The 21,859-nt window shown below is 42.5% G+C and overlaps 5 non-coding genes across 5 annotated transcripts; 3 read left to right on the forward strand and 2 right to left on the reverse strand.

Moving 5' to 3' along the window:
* The first annotated feature begins 628 nt into the window (after positions 1-628).
* Positions 629-701, forward strand: trnar-ucg (transfer RNA arginine (anticodon UCG)). The gene has a single exon. It is a non-coding gene; the product is annotated as a tRNA-Arg (tRNA).
* Positions 702-6,994: 6,293 nt separating this feature from the next.
* On the reverse strand, positions 6,995-7,066 carry trnap-cgg (transfer RNA proline (anticodon CGG)). Its single transcript has one exon. It is a non-coding gene; the product is annotated as a tRNA-Pro (tRNA).
* Positions 7,067-13,810: 6,744 nt separating this feature from the next.
* Positions 13,811-13,883, forward strand: trnaa-agc (transfer RNA alanine (anticodon AGC)). The gene has a single exon. It is a non-coding gene; the product is annotated as a tRNA-Ala (tRNA).
* Positions 13,884-15,099: 1,216 nt separating this feature from the next.
* Positions 15,100-15,171, reverse strand: trnap-agg (transfer RNA proline (anticodon AGG)). The gene has a single exon. It is a non-coding gene; the product is annotated as a tRNA-Pro (tRNA).
* Positions 15,172-15,792: 621 nt separating this feature from the next.
* trnad-guc (transfer RNA aspartic acid (anticodon GUC)) lies at positions 15,793-15,864 on the forward strand. The gene has a single exon. It is a non-coding gene; the product is annotated as a tRNA-Asp (tRNA).
* The last annotated feature ends 5,995 nt before the right edge of the window (positions 15,865-21,859 follow it).

Consider the following 21,859-nt stretch of genomic DNA (forward strand, 5'->3'; position numbering starts at 1 on the left):
TAAGAGTAGAAGTGTCACTCAGACACTGTACATTCATACTGGTGCATTCATGTCCTGCTCTTTACTATGGAAAGGTTTTATACAGTAGTGAATATGTTCTTTAGATACAACTCAGGGATTTAAATGCTATCTAGGTATTTAGATATTTATTAATATTTCAATGTATCTTTAATTTCTAATGTCTGTAACAAAAAAATTTCCCCTCGGGGATAAATAAAGTCATTCTGATTCTGATTCTGATTCTGATGCTGGACAATGAGTCCTGCAGGACGCCCTGTCAGCTCTGCAGAGCAGCTTCAGTGGCAGACTGCTCCACCCTCGGTGTGTGAAGGAGAGATACAGAAGGTCTTTCCTTCCTGCTGCTGTCAGACTGTATAATAACCATTCTGATAGGAGCAATATTCACACACCACAGTGTACAACACATTATTTATTTAGTTTCTGATGCACTATGTACAGTTTTCTTACAGACCACTTCTCCCTCCACTCACCTGTGCAATAACTGTTCATATGTAAACTGTTTTTATTCTATTCTATTCGCGCTGGCAACTGCACCAACAAAAACTCTTATTATGAACACTATGCCATAACATTCTGACAAAGAAAAGTTTATGTGGCAAACACACTAGACCATGTGGCCTAATGGATAAGGCGTCTGACTTCGGATCAGAAGATTGAGGGTTCGAGTCCCTTCGTGGTTGAGGTTTGATACACGTATGAAATGAGCCAACTTCTATCTGTGGTTTATCCGCAACTCACTTCCACTGCTAGAACCTTTAGTGGGTCTACTACACTACTATGCCACTATACCCATCTTGATGGGTTCCCTCAGTGTGCAGGGTGATGGATGGGAGTCATATTTCCATTATTGCTCTGAGGATATCCATGCTGACTATTTTTATTTATTCAACATCTGTCCAGTCAGCAGTCTTCCCCATGATTGTGTCTGCTTTGCAGGTGTTTTGAGTTCATCATCTGATCACAGTGTGACATCATTAGTTTATAATATTGAACTTTTCCACAATATTCTCATTTATGGAGATGCACCTGTACATGGTGGCTGATTATGATAACAAACTAATGAAGTGCTGTGAAAATGAGTCAAATATAAAAACATGAGACAGTGGGGACCTTGGGTGTCTCCTTCAGCCACAGACATTTGTCCAGACAGGGGTCAGACTGTATAACATCAGTCCATCTGTACTCTAACCTCTGTACTTTATCACCATGTTTACACCCAGTGACACTGATGGGGAAACAGTACACTGTTTTTTCTCTTAGTGCAATAACATCCTCACCTACAGTGTAATACTCAGAGTTTTTCATGATATCATAACAGGACATAATACATCTCTGTACATTTCTCATCTGTATATCTGCATGTCTTATGGTTGCTCTGTCCATAGTCTTAATTTCTACTTTATCTATTGTTATGCTGCTCAGGACCTTGTTTTCATGCTGCTGTAATGGAATGGAAGGAACGCTGACAACCAACATGGGTCATAGCAGCAGTCACCTGGTGCGGTCATGTATCAGCTGGGGTGTGACGCAGTGGCTCCGTCAGTAACTATGGGCAGTGTGTACGCACCCAGACACACATCATTGGAAACCAGCTTTAATGAGAGGTGAGGGTTGCAAAGTCCGAACAAGAGCCTGTTGACAGAAAACTCTAAAGGAGAAGGTTGCCATGTTAGAAAACGAACGAGACTTTCTGCAGAAAACCATGACCATGACATCCACTGGTAGGTCATCTGTTCTTTGAACTCAAACGTTTGAACTAGTGCCGTCACATGATTACAATTTTAATCACATTAATCACTGCAATGCTGTATATTTATTGTGATTAAATATCACTCATTTGTTTAACCTATACTCACTGGATGAACTCAATTAAATTGAGTTTTCCATCCAATAAATGCGCAGAAATAGAAACAGTAAGGTGCATAACATTCCTCCAGGACATAAACCTTTGCATTTCAATATACCAATTAAGTTGGATGAACCCCCACATCGCTGGGCTCCTGTCTTCAGAACGTGTAAGCTGCCCTCCTATAGGGGTTAAAAACACAAACACACACAACACTCATGTTGATCCTGAGCATCACATAAACATGTGATCTTTCATTAATATTGAGTTCCTCCTTTGTTCTGGGAAACTTACAGAAGCTTCTTTGAGAAGTGGTTCAGCTGGGCCATGACTTCATGCAGCGGCTTTATATTCCTAACCAGAAATCTTTGTTGCATAACTTTACCAATGTCAAACTAAGAGAACATGTGCTTTGTGTTGTTCTTCCACTGACTGAACATGAAAAAAGAGATGTCACACATGGGTTCGTTTGGTCTAGGGGTAATGATTCTCTCTTTGAGCTTCAGTAGATAGGATGGCTGCTTCATGTTTACATTTACAGCACATAAGTTCATATTCCAACTTAGTCCCTGTAAACAGCTGTCTGCTCAAACTCTCAGAAGCAATCATTCTAGAACTGCACTGCACTGAGGACCAATGTCCAGGGAGAGCTGAGGAAGAAGTACAGGGGCTGTAAGGCAGGAGTGAAAGTAGAGGCTGCATGTAGACATTTTAAACCAGTGATCCCCTCGGCAATAATAAGGAATGTCAACTCAGCTGGGCCATGAACTTCAATGCAGCGGCTTTGTGGTGATCTGCAAGAAGTCATCATTCACCTTGAAAACAGTAGTAGTACAAAACAGTATTGTTAGTTGTAGTTACTCTCACACCAGACTTGAATAGCTATAAAGAAATGTGAGTTTTCATTTTACATTCATTAATTAATTACCAATTAATTAATTACTGTTGACAAGTAAAAATGTGATTTTAGTCAGTGGCGTAGGAAGCATTAAAAATGTGCGGGGGGGACCTTCTGTGGGTGGGTGGTGAAAAAAAAGTACATCAGTATTAGGCTTGTGCAAAAATCGTATCGTGTGCAATTAATCTTCAGAAAATCGATTAATATTTGCCACTTATCGATTACGGCGATTAGTGCCTCGTCATGATGACGCATTTTTGTGTGCGGCGTAGTCTCACCATCACCCGCGCACATGTGAGCCCACAATAACAATAAGGTGGAAGGCAGTGGTGTTCAGTTAAATAATGCGGAGCAGCACGTTCCTAACATAAGTTCAACGTCTGTCACCATAAGCCCGAGCACGAAGAAAGCGCAACGAGGACATAACACTACACTACAGCTGTATAATAGAGCCGCGACATGCATTAGGTGAAGCGTGGGAGCGTTGGTTGTTGCTATAGTAACTGAATTTTTGCTCGTATCAAATGAATAAACCTCGATCTTTATTTACGAACTCCACAGCAAGATAGGAAACATTACAACAGCGAAGTCTCCTCCAGCAGAATATTGGAAAGAATTCCACTCAGCCGAGAATCCGCGGTACGTTTAGTCATTGTGCTGCTTAAGACCAAACTAAGCGCTGGAAGAACGTAACGTAGGTTGATTTGCACAGACACACATTTAAATGTGAAATTGTCCGGTTTGTTTATTTGTTTGTTTTTTCTGCTGCTGTTCTACAGTCTGAGTGAAAACATGCTCTAGTCTGTGACATATTCCAGTCACAGGTTCATTTGCGCAGACACATGTTTTAACTTGAAATAATCACTGATGTGACTTTTCTGAACTTTGTTTGTCTATTTGTCTGTTTAATTTTAATGTTGACATGCTTTGTGACCTTAAGATAAAAACATTTGAAGGACAAAGTTACTTTAAATGTTTGCTTCATTATTATTTTGAAGCAGTTTGTGCCTCAATATTATCAATACATATTTCCATGGCTGGTTGGTGCCTAATCACCAGCTTAACCTGTTAGAATGAAGTAGTTAACTTGACTGATGATTTGTCGGTATCATGCTAGAACACTGTGCCAATTTAGAGTCAAAAACATGTAAGTGCAACTGTCATCAATTAATCGTCAAATTAATCGTTATCGGCTAAATGCCACAATTAATCGTGATTAATTTTTTTGCCAATATCGCCCAACCCTAATCAGTATATATAGTAATAATATGAAGTAGTTGAGATTTCCTGTGGATTTTAACAGGTTGTTTAAACTATTTTACCTACAGAAGTAAACACTTCATGACTATTTCAGAGACAGAGAACAGTTTTTGTCAAACATACTGGTGCTACTACCTAACAGCCTCCATATCTGAGGCCTTCTCTCATTTACAGAGACAAAAACTGGCAAATCCCATAGAAAAATGAACCAAACTGCTTAATGCAGATAATACTGAAACACTAAAAATACTAACTTACAAAAAGATGCATGTCTTTATTTTATTTGCTTATAAAACTGCTGAATTCACAACAAACCTTGTGGATGTGTTTATAATGACGCCCTGCCTCATCTGCTACATCAGTGTTTCCCTGTTCATATAATGCTCCACTGTGTCCTGACGGTCCATCACATGTGTTTTATTTCCTTGCTGATAAGAATAGGAGCAGGTGGCTGTGTGCACTGGCTCTGCGAGGCTGAAAGCTAGCAGGCTAACAGGAGCTAACCTGGCCTTATTACAATATGGGTTAATGCTGAAAACAACTCTAACTCTCCGTATCTTTGTTGGGAATCTCCTCATGTCCATTGTGTGTGGGGAGGGAGCAGAAAAGGCACAACATGTCGTCAGACACATAAAACCGTCTACTGTAACCTGAAAGTAAACAGCAGCTTCCTCCCAACTTTTCTAAGTTGATTTAACATCAACCTAACGTCACCTGGGGCCATGTGACAAACAGTCAGGCTTCAGCATGAGCTGGACTTTGTGGGATGACACTGACGTTACCTCCTCCAGCGTCGACCAGCACTGACGGTTCTCTTTACGGTGTTTTTACGCTCGCGTCGAAGAAACCACTGGCTTTGTTAGGTCCGTTACTATAGTAACGGTATTGCAGCGCTGTGGTAACCAGGAAAACATGGAGTGGATTCTCAGCGGTGAGGTTATTCTCTTACGAACTTTTTCACGAGCAATCGAGACAGCATTAGGTGGAGTTTCCTACTCACTAAATGTGGGGGGGGGTCCAAATGGGCCGTTTTAAAATGTGGAGGGGACACGTCCCCCTCTGATATAATGGTAGCGACGCCTATGGATTTAGTAGTAGCCTAATCCATGTATTAAAGCAGCGGTCCCCAACCTTTTTTGCACCACGGACCGGTATCATGTAAAACATATACTTTCACGGACCGGCACAGAAAACAAAGTGCATAAAGAGACAACTTACTCTTATGCTTAATTAGTGGGAGCCTTTGAGCTTCTCAGCAATGAGGCGGTCCCTTCTAGGGATAATGGGAGACATGACACCCGAAGTGTGTTCTTATGTCCAGTCCACTCCGTAATTTTGTTTTGGCCGTCATTAATTGCTTCAGTCGTCTTGTTCATGTTTTCTTCCATGGCTTGTCTTTTAATGCAGGGTGCTCGGTCTCGCAGTTTTGAAGGCTTCGTTGCCTCATTTGCGAGTCTGTCGCCACATATCACTCAGAGCGGACTTGGTGTGTGAGAATCACCTGTTGCAATAAATCCGTATTTTAAATAGGACTCCTGATATAGTCTTTTAAATGCAGGTTTCTTTTTCTTTGAAGGGGTAGGCTCCTCTTCTTCTGTCTCCTCGTTTAGGCCTTTTCCCCTTTCCGAAGAAGCTCTTCCAAAGACGTTTGTTTTTTATTCATTGTTGCTGCTTGTGGGCTTAATTTTGGGGCCGTATCCCGTGACCGAGACAAGCGTCTGGGCAGGTGCTTAAAGGCACAGGCGGATGAATCTGATCGATTTATAAATGAAACAGCTTTCAGACTCAGATAATGAAAAATATATGTTTGCTCAGTCTTTCTGTGCGGCCCGGTACCAAATGACCCACGGACCGGTACCGGTCCCCCGGCCCGGTGGTTGGGGACCACTGTATTAAAGTACATCTGCATGCAGGTGGTCCCCTTACAATAGAACACGTTTATACCTTTTCCTTTTACTAAACAAAGTCATTTCAGCACGTTTACAGGTCTCCCCTGCTCTGTGTCGTACGGCGCAGTTCCAGCCCGATGCACACCCAGCAGCACAGACACACACGCAGGGGAGCAGGCACCCACCAGCAGACAAAAAATATATAAAAATAAAATATATTGCGAAAATATGCCGACTGCTTCACTTCAATAAATCCCTGCACAACTGTATTGTTTCACATTAACTACACTTAAGCACTGGCTGTACCCCTGCATACAAGTGCTGCTTAGGCTAACACACAGCGTTAGCTCTGGGCTAACGTTAGCCTGCCAGCTACACTACAAAAGTAAAGCAAAGCACTTTTGGATTGCGTTAGCTGGCGGCGAGCTGCGCTCTCAGTGTGTTAAGGATGAATTCAGCGTGCCTGTGTAGAAACCTCCAAGTACTAACCGTGTCACCACTTACCTCTGACAGCTATATGACGCGACCATAGACGTTAGCTACAACGAATGCTAACTAATCTTAGCTGCTTGTAGCCTGTCTACCCCAACGTGAACAATGACTGACACTTCTTCTTAAACTCAAGGTCCATTTATCTTAAGGCATGCACATTGTTTCACATAAAGATAATAAACTTATTGAATAGAAGACAGAAAACTTACCAACAGTAGTTTCAAGCAGAGGCAGATGACGGGTAGGACAGAGGCTGATCTCCTGATCTCCTTATTCAGTAGTGAGTTGACATTCCTAATTATTGCAGAGGGGATCACTGGCTTAAAATGTCTACGTGCAGCCTCTACTTTCACTCCTGCCTTACAGCCCCTGTACTTCTTCCTCAGCTCTCCCTGGACCTTGTGCTGCATTCTGACTTTAGTCCTCAGTGCAAGGACTTCTTCTCTTGAATAAACATATCAGTTGTAGATTGCTTCTAGGAGTTTGAGCAGACTGCTGTTTACAGGGTCTAAGTTGGAATATGAACTTGTTTGGGTTAAAGATTATTGCTGTAAGACAGACATTCAATCTACTGAAGTTGAAAGAAGAGGGCTCATCCGGGAATTGAACCCGGGACCTCTCGCACCCGAAGCGAGAATCATACCCCTAGACCAACGAGCCACGTGTGACCTCTTTTTTTTCATGTTCAGTCGGTGCAAGAACAACACAAAGCACATGTTTTTCTTAGTTTGACATTGGTAAAGATATGTACAAAGATTTCTGGTTCGGAATATATAGTGTTGAACAGGGACTTGAACCCTGGGCCCTCAGATTAAAAGTCTGAGTTCCTGCAAGATCCACCCACAGAGATCCTGAACACATAAACTCAGATTCCCAACCAGAATAGTAGCAGAACTGAAGACACCACTTGGAGGAGTGTCTTCAAAAACCAATCCTTGAGTCCAATGTACCAACCAGCACACAGTAAGTGAAACAGGCATGTCCACGCTTCAACAATGAAAACACAGATTTCGAGCCCTATTGATTAAATGACGTTATGATGTTATTCGGGAATTCTGCCTATCATTCCGGAATACTGATGTCTATACTGGAATGCTACCGCTTATTCTGGACTTCTGCATTTCATTCCAAAATTTTGACTTTCATTAGGGAATGCTTTTCATTCTGGGATGGTGTCTTTCATCCTGCAAATCTGCTTTTCATTCTGTTATGCTGTCTTTTGTCCTGGAATGTTGCCTTCCATTTTGGAACACACGCTTCCATGACATCACAGGCCACTGTCAGGTTAGGGGTTTAATCCCAGAATTTTGTCTACCATTCCAGAATCCTGCCTATCATTCTGGAGTGGGTGGATGGATGTCTATTCCAGGATGCTCTCATTCTAGATTTCTGCCTTTCATTTGGGAATGCTTTCTTCCATTCTGGGATGCTTTTCATTCCAGAATGATGTCCTGCTGACTTCTGTTCCACTATACAGAGTGTTATTCGGGAATTCTGCCTATCATTCCGGAATACTGATGTCTATTCTGGAATGCTGCCACTTATTCTGGATTTCTGCCTTTCATTCTGGAATTTTGAATTTCATTCTGAAATGCTTTTCATTCTGCAAGTCTGCTTGCCAGATCATCACAGGTAACTATGGAAACATTTAGTGCTATTGTTTGTGAGTTTTACCCAGACCACCCACTGAGGTCCTCCACCACATATAAACCATGTTTCCCACCAACAGTTAGAACTGATGAAGCTGCTTGGAGGAGCAGAGAAACGTCTTCAAGAAAACTCTACAAGTCCAGACGCCTTGCTTCAGTGGTCTCTATGAATATGACCTGGATGACATGTAAACATACAGTGTGCTCTTTGTAATCTGTATTCTGGCTCTAAAACAAGTGCCCCTTGTGAACTGATATGGGACCAGGTCTGAGAGTGACCAATCTAAAGAAGGATAAGCACCCTCTCCCCGTCCCCCACACCCCTTGGTCCTGCCCCCAAACAGTCAAAAGTGTTTTTCTCTGCGCGAGCATAGCTTCACCTCACGAGCAGAGTGAGAGAGAGCAAGAGCGCAGGTGGAGTCCTGCTCTCTGTTGATCATATTGCATGCGAAAGAGTGTGATTGCACACGCGAAGTTAATATCTACGCTTGCGAGTGTGCAACAGCGCCCCCTGGAGTTATGACTTAAATGTAATGCCATACTGACTCGCCTTTTGTCATCGGCCATGACCGGTAAGGCAAGCTTTCCATGAATGTATTTATAGCCTTTGCTCTGTTGTAAACACTGTAAAAGGTTTATGTGTACAGAGCAGAGGTGAAATAATAAATAGGCCTACACAGATAAATTGGTAAGTGTTTAGCTGTTTGTTACCTTTTTATCTGAATTTAGATGAGTATAATAATATCATGCTCATTTCAAAGCAATGTATACACTGATTTTCCTAGTGTTTATTTTGGATTATATTTTATATTTTTTTATTTATGTTACGTTTTGCTTATTAGTTGTGATTTTTCTTTCGTAAACCAAGCATTCACATTGATGTAAGGAAAATGAGAATTTTCCTGAAGCGTTCGCTGAATGTCCAGCAAGCCCTTGAATTATTTTTTAGAGAGGAAGATGAAGAGGGTGAGCCCACTTGTATGTAGCAAAGAACAAAGCAGCACGGAAGAAGTACAAATGGGCTGATGTTGAAGTTGAGGAGCTCTACAAGTTTTTTGGGCTGCTTTTATACACATCACTGGTGTCACTGCCAAATATCCAAGATTACTGGAGGGAGAATACAGTCACGTCAGTGCCGGATACCAGCTACTGTGATGCCTAGGGACAGATTTCAGGGCTCTGGTTTTAATTAAAAAATGAATTAAGAAACCTTACTAGTTCCACAATGGGGAAATTGCTCAAGGCAGCCTGGCAAAGAGTGCCATACGCCAGTGAGTACACTGGAGGCTATGCAGGTAAAGTGTCTTGCCCAAGGACACACAACAGTGACCAGGGAGGAGTTGGGATCAAACCACCAACCTTACGGTTATTGGACAACCCTGCTATACCACTGAGCCACTGCTGCCCACGTTTGGAACATCCACCCCAGTGAACCCAGAGGAGGACCAAAAAAAAATGACAAGAAGAAGGAAACACCAGCATATGACAAGTTGCTCAGAATCAAGCCTCTCATGGATCATTATCACCCAAGGAAAGAACTGGCTGTTGATGAGAGAATGGTGGCCACCAAGGCAAAAACTGGCATGACCCAGTATATGATGTTTCTTCCAGAGGTACAAGTTTTAATCACGGTGTTCCACAGGGTTCTGTGCTCGGACCGCTCTTGTTCACCCTCTACATGCTCCCTCTAGGAAACATAGTCCAGAAGCACGGCATAAACTTTTATTGTTATGCTGATGATACCCAGCTGTATTTATCCATGAAGCCTGAAGAAACGGAGCCGCTTGTCAGACTACAGGTGTGTCTAAAGGACATAAAGGACCGGATGTTAGTCAATTCGTAGTAGCACTCGGCCTCGTGATTGGCTGTAGGAGGAGGTGGCTTGCTCGACACACGGGCGGCCGGAGGCGCCAACCGGACTTAAAAAACTGGGAAATATGGTCTTCTTTCTTTTTTTTTTTTAAACAAAGATCTACAGCTGGGGTCTCAAACTCAACTTACCGGGGGGGGGGGGGGGGGGGGGGGGGGGGGCGCTGGGGGTCGAGGCTGGGTGAGGCTCAAGTATTCCACAAAAAAAGCATTCAAATATTCCAAAAAACAAAATACAACTGGTCCGATCTTCTCAATCTTCCAGGTCAGAATAGGGATGCAAATTATCGAGGAATTCATTCATCGTAAATTGATATGCAGCGATTTTCCCTCAGTTTCACTAAGATTAAAATCTAAACATTGTTTACTAAATAAAAACTGCTGTCATATTCCTTAATGAGTGGTTTGCTGTACCATTGGGGTCCTAAAGGACCGGTGACACCTATGTCACCGTGGGTCCTTAAGGAAACAGGCTGGTTTGTTTGTATGTGATTTTGTGTTTAAAGACGCAGAGCTAGCTAATTTTAAAAATCTACTTGCTAAATGTAAGATTTGACCAGTCAAGGATTCTAATGACTACATAACACATCCTTTATTACATAAACGTGTTGTAAACACATGTATTGAACAAATGCACTTCAGATAAAAAATCAAATCAGATAAAAATCATTGTGACATATATGTCACATCGGCCCTTTAGCCAAAAAAATCGGTGAAAAAATGATGTGACATTATGATGAAACTCTCGAGGGTTAAAAGTCACTCCTTCTACTTCTCTACGTAAGATTAAAAGCTAAACATTGTTACTAAATAAAAACTGCATGTCATATTCCTTAATGAGTGATTTGCTGTACCATTGGGGATACAGTACAGACAATGACATTTATGTATGCTAGATAAGTATGCTTTTGTTTTCCGATGAAATGACAGGTGTGTTAAACTTTGCCAGGGCTGGTTAGCTCAGTTAGTTAGAATGTGGTGCTAATAACACCAAGGTTCAATCCCCGTACGGGCCATACAGAGAGTTATGCTGAGAAACAGTGTGACTTTAGTACAAACACACCCTACTCACACTGGAAGGGTGTGGCAGAGACAGTGCAGGACAGTGAGAAGCATTCCATTACCATTAGCTTTTGGAAGAGACCAAAGGGAAAGGGGATCATCAGCAACATGTTGAATTTGTGGATCGGCGTTCTCAACAATGAACAATGACAGCACACAGCACAGGGCAGATCCAGCTTTGTGTTGTGTATCCTCCTCCTCACCATGTCATTTGAAAAAGGTACAACTTTCAGTTTATTAGCTGCCTCTGTGCCAAGCAAAAGCTCACACCAGTCACATCTCTGTCCACCTGTACAGTCACAAAACCGGGGGCAGCGACGCTGTTTTCCGAGATGTCTGAGTGCAGTCCTTTTTTCTAGCTCTCAGGACGGGAGCTGCTGCAACAGGTATCCTCCCTGAAGGACGGTGCCACAGGAAGTTAAAAGGCACTTTGACTCTGGTGGGACCCAAACCCACAACCTTTGAATCACTTCTCCTGTGTTTAACTAGAAGTCCAATGCACTATCCATTGTGCCACAGAGCCACAAAGCTGTGAATTTTTTTGTCCTACAGTGGAGATGAAACAAAACTACAGGAATGAGGTGCACCTTCTGGCCGAGTGGTGCAGAGACCACAACCTCTCCCTGAATGTGGAGAACACAAAGGAGATGGTTGTGGACTACAGGAGAGCACACAGTCGGCACACCCCTCTGACCATCGACGGTGCTGCTGTGGAGCAGGTGAGCAGCACCAAGTTCCTGGGTGTGCACATCACTGAGGACCTCTCCTGGACTAACAACACTGCATCACTGACCAAGAAGGCACAGCAGCGCCTCTACTTCCTCCGCAAGCTCAAAAGAGCCAGAGCCCCTCCCTCCATCCTGTGCACCTTCTACAGAGGGGCTGTTGAGAGCATCCTGTCCAGCTGCATCACTGTGTGGTACGGAGCCTGCACCGCCACCTGCAGGAAGACGCTTCATCGCATAGTGAGAGCAGCTGAGAGGATCATCGGCGTCCCTCTGCCCTCCCTCCAAGACCTCTACGACAGCTGTCTCACCCGAAAGGCCCTCCGCATCACAGGAGACCCCACCCACCCTTCACACCGCTTCTTCAGTCTGCTGCCATCAGGAAAGAGACTGCACAGCCTCCGGGCCAGGACCAGCAGACTGAGGGACAGCTTCATCCACCAGGCTGTCAGGAAGCTGAACTCTCTCCCTGCTGTGCCCCACTCTCTCCCCCTTTCCTCTACAAAAAAACCCTGACCCTGACACCCAAGCCCTCCCCAAGATAGGAACTCTTTGTACCGGCCACTTTACCAAAAAGGAACTCTGTGCACCAGCCACTTTACCCTGTGCATTCTCTTGCACCCTAGTCATATCATACCAGTCTCATATAAGCTGCTATAACTTAAACCATTCCTGGACTGTTTACATTCTGCCAACTGCACTGTCTTGCACTATACATCTTTTGCACTCTTACTGCATTGTGCCTTCATTTTGTGCCTTGTATTTTGTGTGTGCCTTTTTACACTTTATATTTATCTTGAGTTTTTAGTTATATGTTATATGTTGTGGAGTGAAGAGTAACGCAATTTTCGATTCTCTGTATGTCCAGCACATATAGAAATTTGACAATAAAGCTGACTTTGACTTTTGACTTTGATTGCGTGGAATGATCAAAGGCAGAGTGGGTGATGTCATCACTCAGAGTGGAGGGAGGCTAAGAAGATGCCTAAAAAATCTCTCTAACCTGTACTCAGGCCTACACCGTCCATCTAACTGGGATAATTTGTATATCGGCTCGAAGGAACACTCGTTAGCTTTCTGATGGTGTCACTCTTAAAACTGAACACCAAACCGTTTTGCCTGTAGATCCAGTTATTTGGGAAGAGTGCCGGTCATTCTTCCATTAAGACATCATGTAAAACCAAAAACAGAGAAGCAGAGCAGCCATATTGTGTAACTCGCCACCATCTCCACATCTTTGACATCATACACATAAACATTATACTGTGTGTAGAGCAACTTCTTGTGATTCTGATGGTGTTCTTATTTTTGGTATGAAGGCTTCAGTTTGGACAAAAAGAGAAGTTGTTCGGAGGGTGCAACCCCCATTAAAATACATGGGATCTGCCCTGACAGGAGTGAAAGGAGAATCACACAGGTGTCTTAATTAGGGTACTCATTACTCATACTCATAAAATAGCTTTGTTTCTATGGTGACCCCACAGGCTGCAACAAAACACCACTACAGGTGCTGGTCATATAATTAGAATATCATTAGAAGGTTGATTTATTTCAGTAATTCCATTCAAAAAGTGAAAGCTGTATAATGCAAACATTCATTCCACACAGACTGAAATATTTCAAGTGTTTATTTCTTTTAATTTTGATGGTTATAACGGACAACCAATGAAAACCCACATTCAGTATGTCAGGAAATGAGAATATGTGAAAAGGTTCAACATTGAAGACACCTGGAGCCACTCTAACCAGATAATGAACTCAAAACACCTGCTAAGGCCTTTAAATGGTCTCAGTCTAGTTCTGTAGGCTGCACAACCACAGGAAGACTGCTGACTTGACAGTTGCCCAAAAGACGACCATTGACACCTTGCACGAGGAGGGCAAGACACAAAGAGGCTGGCTGTTCACAGAGCTCTTTCCAAGCACATTAACAGAGAGGGAAGGGGAGTACAAGCAAGAGGGAGTACAAAGTGTTCTGCCCAAACAGGGACTTGAACCCTGGACCCTCAGATTAAAAGTCTGATGCTTCCAATACTTCACTAGTACACTTCATGTAGTGCAGTGAGTCCTGATTGACTTGCAATTGACCCTTTGTACAAGGGGGATTAGCTCAAATGGTAGAGCGCTCGCTTAGCATGCGAGAGGTAGCGGGATCGATGCCCGCATCCTCCAGCCTGCATTTTATGAGGGATGGTGTAGCTGGATGGATGAGGATGGATGGATAATGTAGTGGACTCCCACCCAGCAGATCAAGTCCCAGAGGTTACAGCATCATTTATTAGCTGAGTTTCCCTCAGGGAAGCTGCTGCTTACAAGCTGTTTACAGAGAGAAGCAAGAAAACAACAGTCAGCATCATCGTCCATAAAAACACATGACAATAACATGTGAGACAGAGAGTTTATGATCAGTGCTCCCTCTGCTGGTTAGGACATATGATGACATTTTTAAATGGACATTCTTCCAAGCAGCCAGCTTTTGCTTTGATGACAGCTTTGCACACTCTTTGCATTCTCTCAATCTGAACTGAGCCACCAATGCTGTGCAATGCTGACATCTAGTGGTGGAATCCCAGGCTGCAGCTTCCTCATTCCAAAATCAATCCCTCCTCCACATAAAGTCAGAAGTTCTAAATGTGAGTCATTAAATGAGAGGTTCCAGCAGAAACGTCCAAACATCTGAAGAGAAGCTGAGAAGCCTGAGATACAGGGGCTGCAAGCTGAGCTTCAACTGTTCCTGTTTAGACAATAAGAACAGATCATCACTGTCTTTTAAAATGTTCTGATCAAATCACATTAGTTTGTATATTTATATTACACACAGAGCTGTTGTTTCAGTCACATTCATTTGTTATGTGTACAGTGGGTGCAGAAAGTATTCAGACCCCCTTAAATGTTTCACTTTGTTATATTGCAGCCATTTGCTAAAATCATTGAAGTTCATTTTTCCTCATTAATGTCCACACAGCTCCCCATACTGACAGAAACACACAGAGTTGTTGACATGTTTGCAGATGTATTAAAAAGACAAAGTGAAATATGACATGGTCCTAAGTATCAGAGCCTTTGCTGTGACTCATATATTGAACTCAGGTGCGTCCATTTCTTCTGATCGTCCTTCAGATGGTTCTACACCTTCATCTGAGTCCAGCTGTCTTTGATGATACTGATTGGACTTGATGAGGACAGACACACACCTGTCTGTATAAGACCTTACAGCTCACAGTGCAGGTCACATACTGGGTGATGACGTCCTCCTGCAGATGTTACTGTGGAACAACTGCTCTGGATTGGGATGAGTCTGAATAGAACTTTGTTAGCTTTGTAAAGCTGTGTGGTAGTTAGAGAGGAACTGAAAAGAGTCAACAACAAGGAATACAGTTAAACATCAGGGCTCGTCCGGGATTTGAACCCGGGACCTCTCGCACCCTAAGCGAGAATCATACCCCTAGACCAACGAGCCATGTGTGCCCGCTTATTTTTCATGTGTCAGTCGGTGGAAGAACAACACAAAGCACATGTTGTTCTTAGTTTGACATTGGTAAAGATATGAACAAAGATTTCTTCTAATTGTGTCAACAAAGACTGGACACTTTGCATATCACTGTCCTCCATGAGGAGACTGTCCTCCATGAGGAGACTGTCCTCCATGTCTAGGTAAGGCTTGCTGTCTAGCAGCTGGAGAAATGTCTTTCTGTGGCTGTGGCATTAGCTCAACATTGAATCATAAAGTTTATTTGTTGCATAACAGGAAGTGGTCTTGTATTAGGGTGTGACCCTCCTGAGAAGCAGAACCTCTCCTTTATAGGGGCTGTCTTGATAACACCTGAATGCTGCAGAGCATCTTCTTCTTTCCTGCTAAATAAATAATGGCCCTGTGGTCTGGTGGTGTCGGTTCACCTTGGACAGCGATGGACAGGAGGACAGGAAGGTCCGGCTGCTCTCAGCTGGGACCTGTGTGTGTCTGGGTGCACACACACCTGCAGTCTGCCCACAGTTACTGACGTAGCCACTCCGTCACACCCCAGCTGACACATGACCGCACCAGGTGGCTGCTGCTATGACAGACTGTGGTTGTCAGCATTCCTCGTTAGTATAGTGGATAGTATCTCCGCCTGTCACGCGGAAGACCGGGGTTCGATTCCCTGACGGGGAGAAAGACTTTTACCAGCAGATAGGATGATACTGACCCTGTACATTGCTGCTGCAATAGAAAACATTTCCCAGTTTGGGATAAATAAAGTATTTGTTCTGTTCTGTTCTGTTCGTCTTGTGTCTTGTGAGCTTTAGATTATATTATTTCTTGGGCTCTGTGCTCTAAGTGTCTTAAAAATATGTGGTTTCCTTTATTTACAGTGTGCATGTCATGTGACTTTACTTATGCAACATGTATGATAATGTTCTGTCTCCTCTCATTTCCAGACGTGCAGCCAAAAACATGTGCAGTGATGATATGTGACGGTATCATCATGGTCTCAGAGAGAAGAGCTGAGTGTGTCTGTTCTGATCTTTGTTGTGTCTCTTCTCCTCTGTAGTTTCTGCTTGTTGCTCCTTCACACGCCCTCTGCTGGTGAGCTGCGTCATTACACACAACCTCTGCTGCTGTCAGACTGTATAATAACCACTTCTGATAGGTGCAATATTCACACACCACAGTGTACAACACATTATTTATTTATATTTGGATGGGACAATATCTGTTCTGAACTTGTAATCAGAGGTATGTAATGAAAACATTCAGGAACTGTGGCAAGAACCCTTTTTGTCCCTTTTTTCTGCAGCAGGCGGTATAGCCAACAGAAAGCTCCTCTGACTCCACACACTTGACATTGTTCTTAATCACATTGTCCTGCCTGTATGCTGTCCAAACAGATGTGAATGGATCCTCAATCCGGTCCAATACTGCCAACGCTTCCTTTTCAAGTTCCCTGATGTTGAAATAGTTTGTAGCTGACTCCTCAGACTAGTCACCAACAGAGCTTGATATTGCTGCATTGCTGCCAAGACATCATTCACACCTCTGCAGAACAGACAAGAAATAAGAGCAAATTAAATACAAGCAGTCACAAGTTTTTAATTTATTAGCATGCAATCTCTATTACAAAGTGTTTTATATTAACATCCACACAATGATGCTATTTAACTCATTATTAAGGCATTCAAAGTACATTCAAATCCTAATTAGATAGCAGAGAGCAAATACAAGGAATTATTAAACATCACATCTCATAGAGAAATATGCTGCAGCTCATTGACTAATAGGGTCACTGTAAATGTATTTTTTATTTTCAATATATATACACAATATCTGAAACACAATGTTTTCAATTGCAGGCATCAGCCCAGATGTGCACCATTCAGTGAGAGTTAGGCTTGTCCTTGACATGCAGATAATCAACAGAGCCACAAATCAAAACAGATGTAATAATGTTGTATGTAGACAGACCTGTGAAAGATGGTGCTTTCTCTTGCAGTCAACATAACAGCAGTAGCTTGTCTGGTCAGACGGTTACACCTGATGTCCTCCTTAAAAAGAAAATCACTGTTCCTCCACACAAAACATGATGCTGTTATTAAACTGGACAGGACTCACCTCTGACTGACTTGATGCAGAGAGTCTACAGGAAGACATGACCCCCTGTTTCCAGCACTGCTTCATCCGTTCGCTCACTGGTTTCCCCCGTCGCTCAGCTGGACTGTATGCCCACACGGTTCTGTTCACCTGATGAAGCTGCTGTTGTCTTCTCTCCCTGTGAATGGTTGCTGCCATGTTCAAGGTGTTCGCGGTGGTTTCTTCCAATGTGACCATAGTGAGTTGTAGACTCCATATTCTTTGGTGCATCCATCAATTCCACAAACAAAGTCCGGACTACGACTATGAGCAGTATTTATATGACTCAGTAAAGACTTGAGAGTGAGAGCTACAAACACAAAGCAGATAACACAGCGCCAAATCATTCCCTGTTTTTAGCCTTAGCTAGCAGCTAGCTGCCTGCTCTGCATGAAGCCGACCTGCTGACACGTCATGATGAAGGTACGTACCACAATTCCATGTCTTATAACAACAGAAACCACTTACTATTTATCAATTATCCAGATATGCCGATATATTATGAAGCAATATGACCTTATTTACGTAAATATAGTTTGTAAAAATGCAAATTAAACGTATTTAGGCTTAGAGCCCCTCCCCGCTCCCTCTTGGAATATGGTACATTCCACCTGGCGCGTTTTTTTCCACTTGGAGTCCGTGAAGCTAAACTTTAAGCTAGAGGTTACCTGCTGCTGCTGTGAAATCATAATTCTCAACAAACTGTGGATGTCAGACTCATAAAATGGACAAACTGGACGAGGTTACACCTGCCACAGTCAGAGGTATGCTACAAGGGTTACTTTGATGTTGTGCTGGTGTTAATGGTGAGTTAATGTAGTTAGCCTAGCTTAACAAGTTGTGGATTCGCGGCTAAAGTTTAGCAGCTAAAACACATAAAACGGGCTAATCTAGTAATAGCTTATGTCTCATTGAGCTGTGGGGCCATTCTCTCAATGTCAAGGACTGTAAACACTGAAAATACAGCAACAACTGGTCATTTGTAAGACATGAATACATGATGTTAAGTTCACATACTACTCTTGAAGTAGAAGTAGCAAGAAATAAAAAATGTGGAAACAGGTGCTGACAAAATATCCTCACCTACTATGTAAAAATCTGAAGGTATTTAATGATAACCTCTGTTTCTTGGCCCTGACTAACTTTTCTGTTTTACAGCTGCTAATATTGGAGAAGACTTGATCCCATCGCTTTCCCGAGATGACGTTAAAGACCTCTTTCCTGGTCCTGAACATTTCTGGAGGCGCCGGGCTATATGGCTTGTAGTGAATCAAAATGAAAAGGTCAGATCTGTCTGTCACAGTATAACAGGACTGATAAACAGCACATGGTTCAATATCACTATCTGTTTCAAATACATTTTTCAAAAAGTTATTTTCACTTTTAACAGTTGTAACAAGTGTTTTTTTTTTTCATTCCCCAAAATGATAATGTGACTATGACAAAAATGCTCAATAAATGTTTGTGTAAATGTGTTTTAGGTGGATATTGCTCTGGAAATTCATCAATCTCCCCCACTGGAGGCAGTGACCTTTCAAAAGAGGAGGCAAATACTTCTAAATTTGTGACTATGTCCAACCCAGAATACATGGTGTTCACGGACAGTGAGCTTGAACAGGTGCGACGCTCCTACTTCGAGCAGAAACGACTGGGAACTGAGCACAATGTGACCTTATCCAAGGAGCTCTTTTGCGGACTCATAAGAAACACTATGACTGATATGATCTCCATCGCAAGAGCCACAGAGGACTCCAGATACCCTGCCAAACATGAGGTGCAACCAAAGTTCCACCTTCCAAGAAACCAAGAAGTCAGTTCTGGAGATTCCAGTGCATCCACCATTATTCTGGAACATTCACCTGTTAGTTCCATGGGCATCCCAGTGTCACCTAGAGCCAGCACCCCAGTGCAAAACGGGACAGCAGTGATGAAGAATGTATGTATTGTATTAAATATAATTTTGGCTGAGTTCATTCATATGGCACGTTCTGGACATTCAGCAGCTTTGGAATGTTTCACTATGTGTCCAAGAGTGTCTGTACTCTGGTCCAATATTTTACTTTTATATCAAGCAACACAAACATTAATGAATTAATGCTACCACTTACTCAGCTTATTATACTGACAACTTGCTTGTTTGGATATCTCATGTCCTCTTTCCATAATGTCCCTGTAATGTCTTCAGCTTGTTCAGTTGATGTCTGGACAGCCAGAAAATCCAAGCAGGACACTACAAGACCCTCCAAGAAATGTACAAGTCCAAAAAGCCAAACAAAGCTGCAGTAACTCAATTGCTGAACCTTGAATCCGAGTCTCGAAGACGCTTCATCACCTCTGACGTCTTAAAGGATTCTAGAGGCTTACCCTTGTTTCAGGGAACTGGATCACGTAAGTAATGTTGGTCCCACTTAGTTCACATGGCTCAGTTTGTAGCCTGACATAAATAGCATAATGTTCATATGTCTCACACATTATAGATTTGTTTGGCCTGATGGTGAATCATTTTAGATAGAATGTTAGACTTTTTTTAATTCTTCACTGAATCTGTTTTTCAGGTGCTTGACGAGCTGCAGCCAATTCTCCAACCAAGCAACTTCCAGCACATATCAGAGATGCAGAACAGATGGAAAAGCTTCTACTCAAAGGTCCAGTTTTATGGTGTGATGAAGAAGGCCATGAAGCCTCCAAAAACTTTGAATGGAGGTGAAGTCATGATACATTTAGTTCTTTTTACATAATAATGTCTCAGTTATTTATGTTACAGCTACTTATAGTACCACGTTGTATTGTGCCTTTTCCATTCAACCAGTGGAGCATATCACAGCTGTCTCCAGAGCCCTGCCACTGCTCTGTCCGTCCAGCTCTATGCCACCAAAGAAACTGGGCTCAAGCAGCGAGGCTCTTTTCCATGTCCTTTCGGTGAGATTGTTCATAACATATTCCTGTTTTTCATACATTTTATATTTAGTTTAGTTACTTTGAGATAAACTTTGATCATTTCCAAAGTTCCAGGGGAAGGGGAAGTGTTTTCTACAGTGTGCTTAATGTAGTACTGACTTCATTGGCTCTAGCTGTGCTGCATTTAGCATTTGCAGTGCTGAATGCTAAGGGGATTTATTGTGACCATAGAATTTCACTAATGTCCTCATCCAGGTCAAAGTTCTGTTTTTCTAATCTTCTTCATTTATTTGTGTCATCCAGACTTCTGAGGATCCTGATGGGTTCATGCAGCAGCGGGGCCTGTCTTCTCCTGTTCTGCTTGTTTCTGAGGACAACTGCATGGTCGCCGTTGGAAACACTCCAGTGAGCACCTTCACCATGGACAGACTTAATGAGGGACTTCTCTACCTCATGGCATATTACTATGCCCTGCACATACCCAAAGTGCATTTCTACACTCCTGTCAGTACTGCAAACAGAGGTACACAACCATTCAGTCCACGAGCAGGATTTGACCCCCCACTACAAAGAAGCGATTGGTGAGTGGAAGTCCTTCCCTGAGTGAGTGAGCCCCTTTGTTTGTAGAAGCTTGTGTTTGATTTTCTAAGAAAAGTTCATCACATTCGTCACATTTGTTGTTGATGTTTTTTGGAATGTGGAAGTGGTCCTGTTTTGAATTAAATACAATATATTGAATTAAAAACTTTTGGTGTCTTGATTTAAGACAACTTCACTTATATTTGTTATACTGTTTTAAGAAATGATGTCTTATTTTAACTACATTTGTGCAGATTAAGGTGTCATTTCCTAAAGGTAATTTAGTAGATAGACTTAAATTCTAATTTTAAGTTACCTAATCTTAAATTAGTGGTTTTTCATTTCTGGTTTTAGAACAAAATGGATTACTTGAATGTTTTCTGTCATGTTTTAAGTCGCATTTTAGTCTTACAGAGCCAAGACTTTTGTGCCTATTTTAAGAATTCTTGTCAATGTCTGGAGTACATCTTCCAAATCACAACGGTGTTACAGCACCTCTGATTGACCCCACACCCCTGTGAATCACCCAGGAAGCGGAAGACCTTAACACACATGGAGGAGGCACATGTTAGCCCCAGTGGCCTAATGGATAAGGCACTGGCCTCCTAAGTGCAGAGGACAGTGGACCAAACCAACCTGTGCGAAAATGCATCTCAATGTTTTCCCTAAAGAAGCAAAGTCCACATGTCGGTGTGTCTCAGCAGCTCACTGTTCATGAGCACTATGCTGCACTGAACTGATATACACTCTAAAAACTGTAAGCAGGCTCTACTCAACGTGGTGAAACAGTTTTACACTTAAAATATTAAGTAAACATGAAACTAATTATTTAAATATACTAACAAAACTGAGTAAATGTAAGTAGAAAAGTATATCTGTGGATGCTCTCATTCATCAGGTCAGAGTCATTTCCAAGAGTTTAAATCGAGGCAGCTGGTGTCAGGGTTTGTGTAAGGAGGTGAGGACACAGTTGCAGGACGCAGAGTGGTTAAAATCCAAAAGAGTCTTTTATTTAAAGGCCAGGAGGGCAAAACAATACAAAACCAAAAATCACACTTAGCGT

This window comes from Parambassis ranga, unplaced genomic scaffold, assembly GCF_900634625.1.
Source record: "Parambassis ranga unplaced genomic scaffold, fParRan2.1 scaffold_21_arrow_ctg1, whole genome shotgun sequence".
In the NCBI taxonomy this organism is placed as follows: Eukaryota; Metazoa; Chordata; class Actinopteri; family Ambassidae; genus Parambassis; species Parambassis ranga.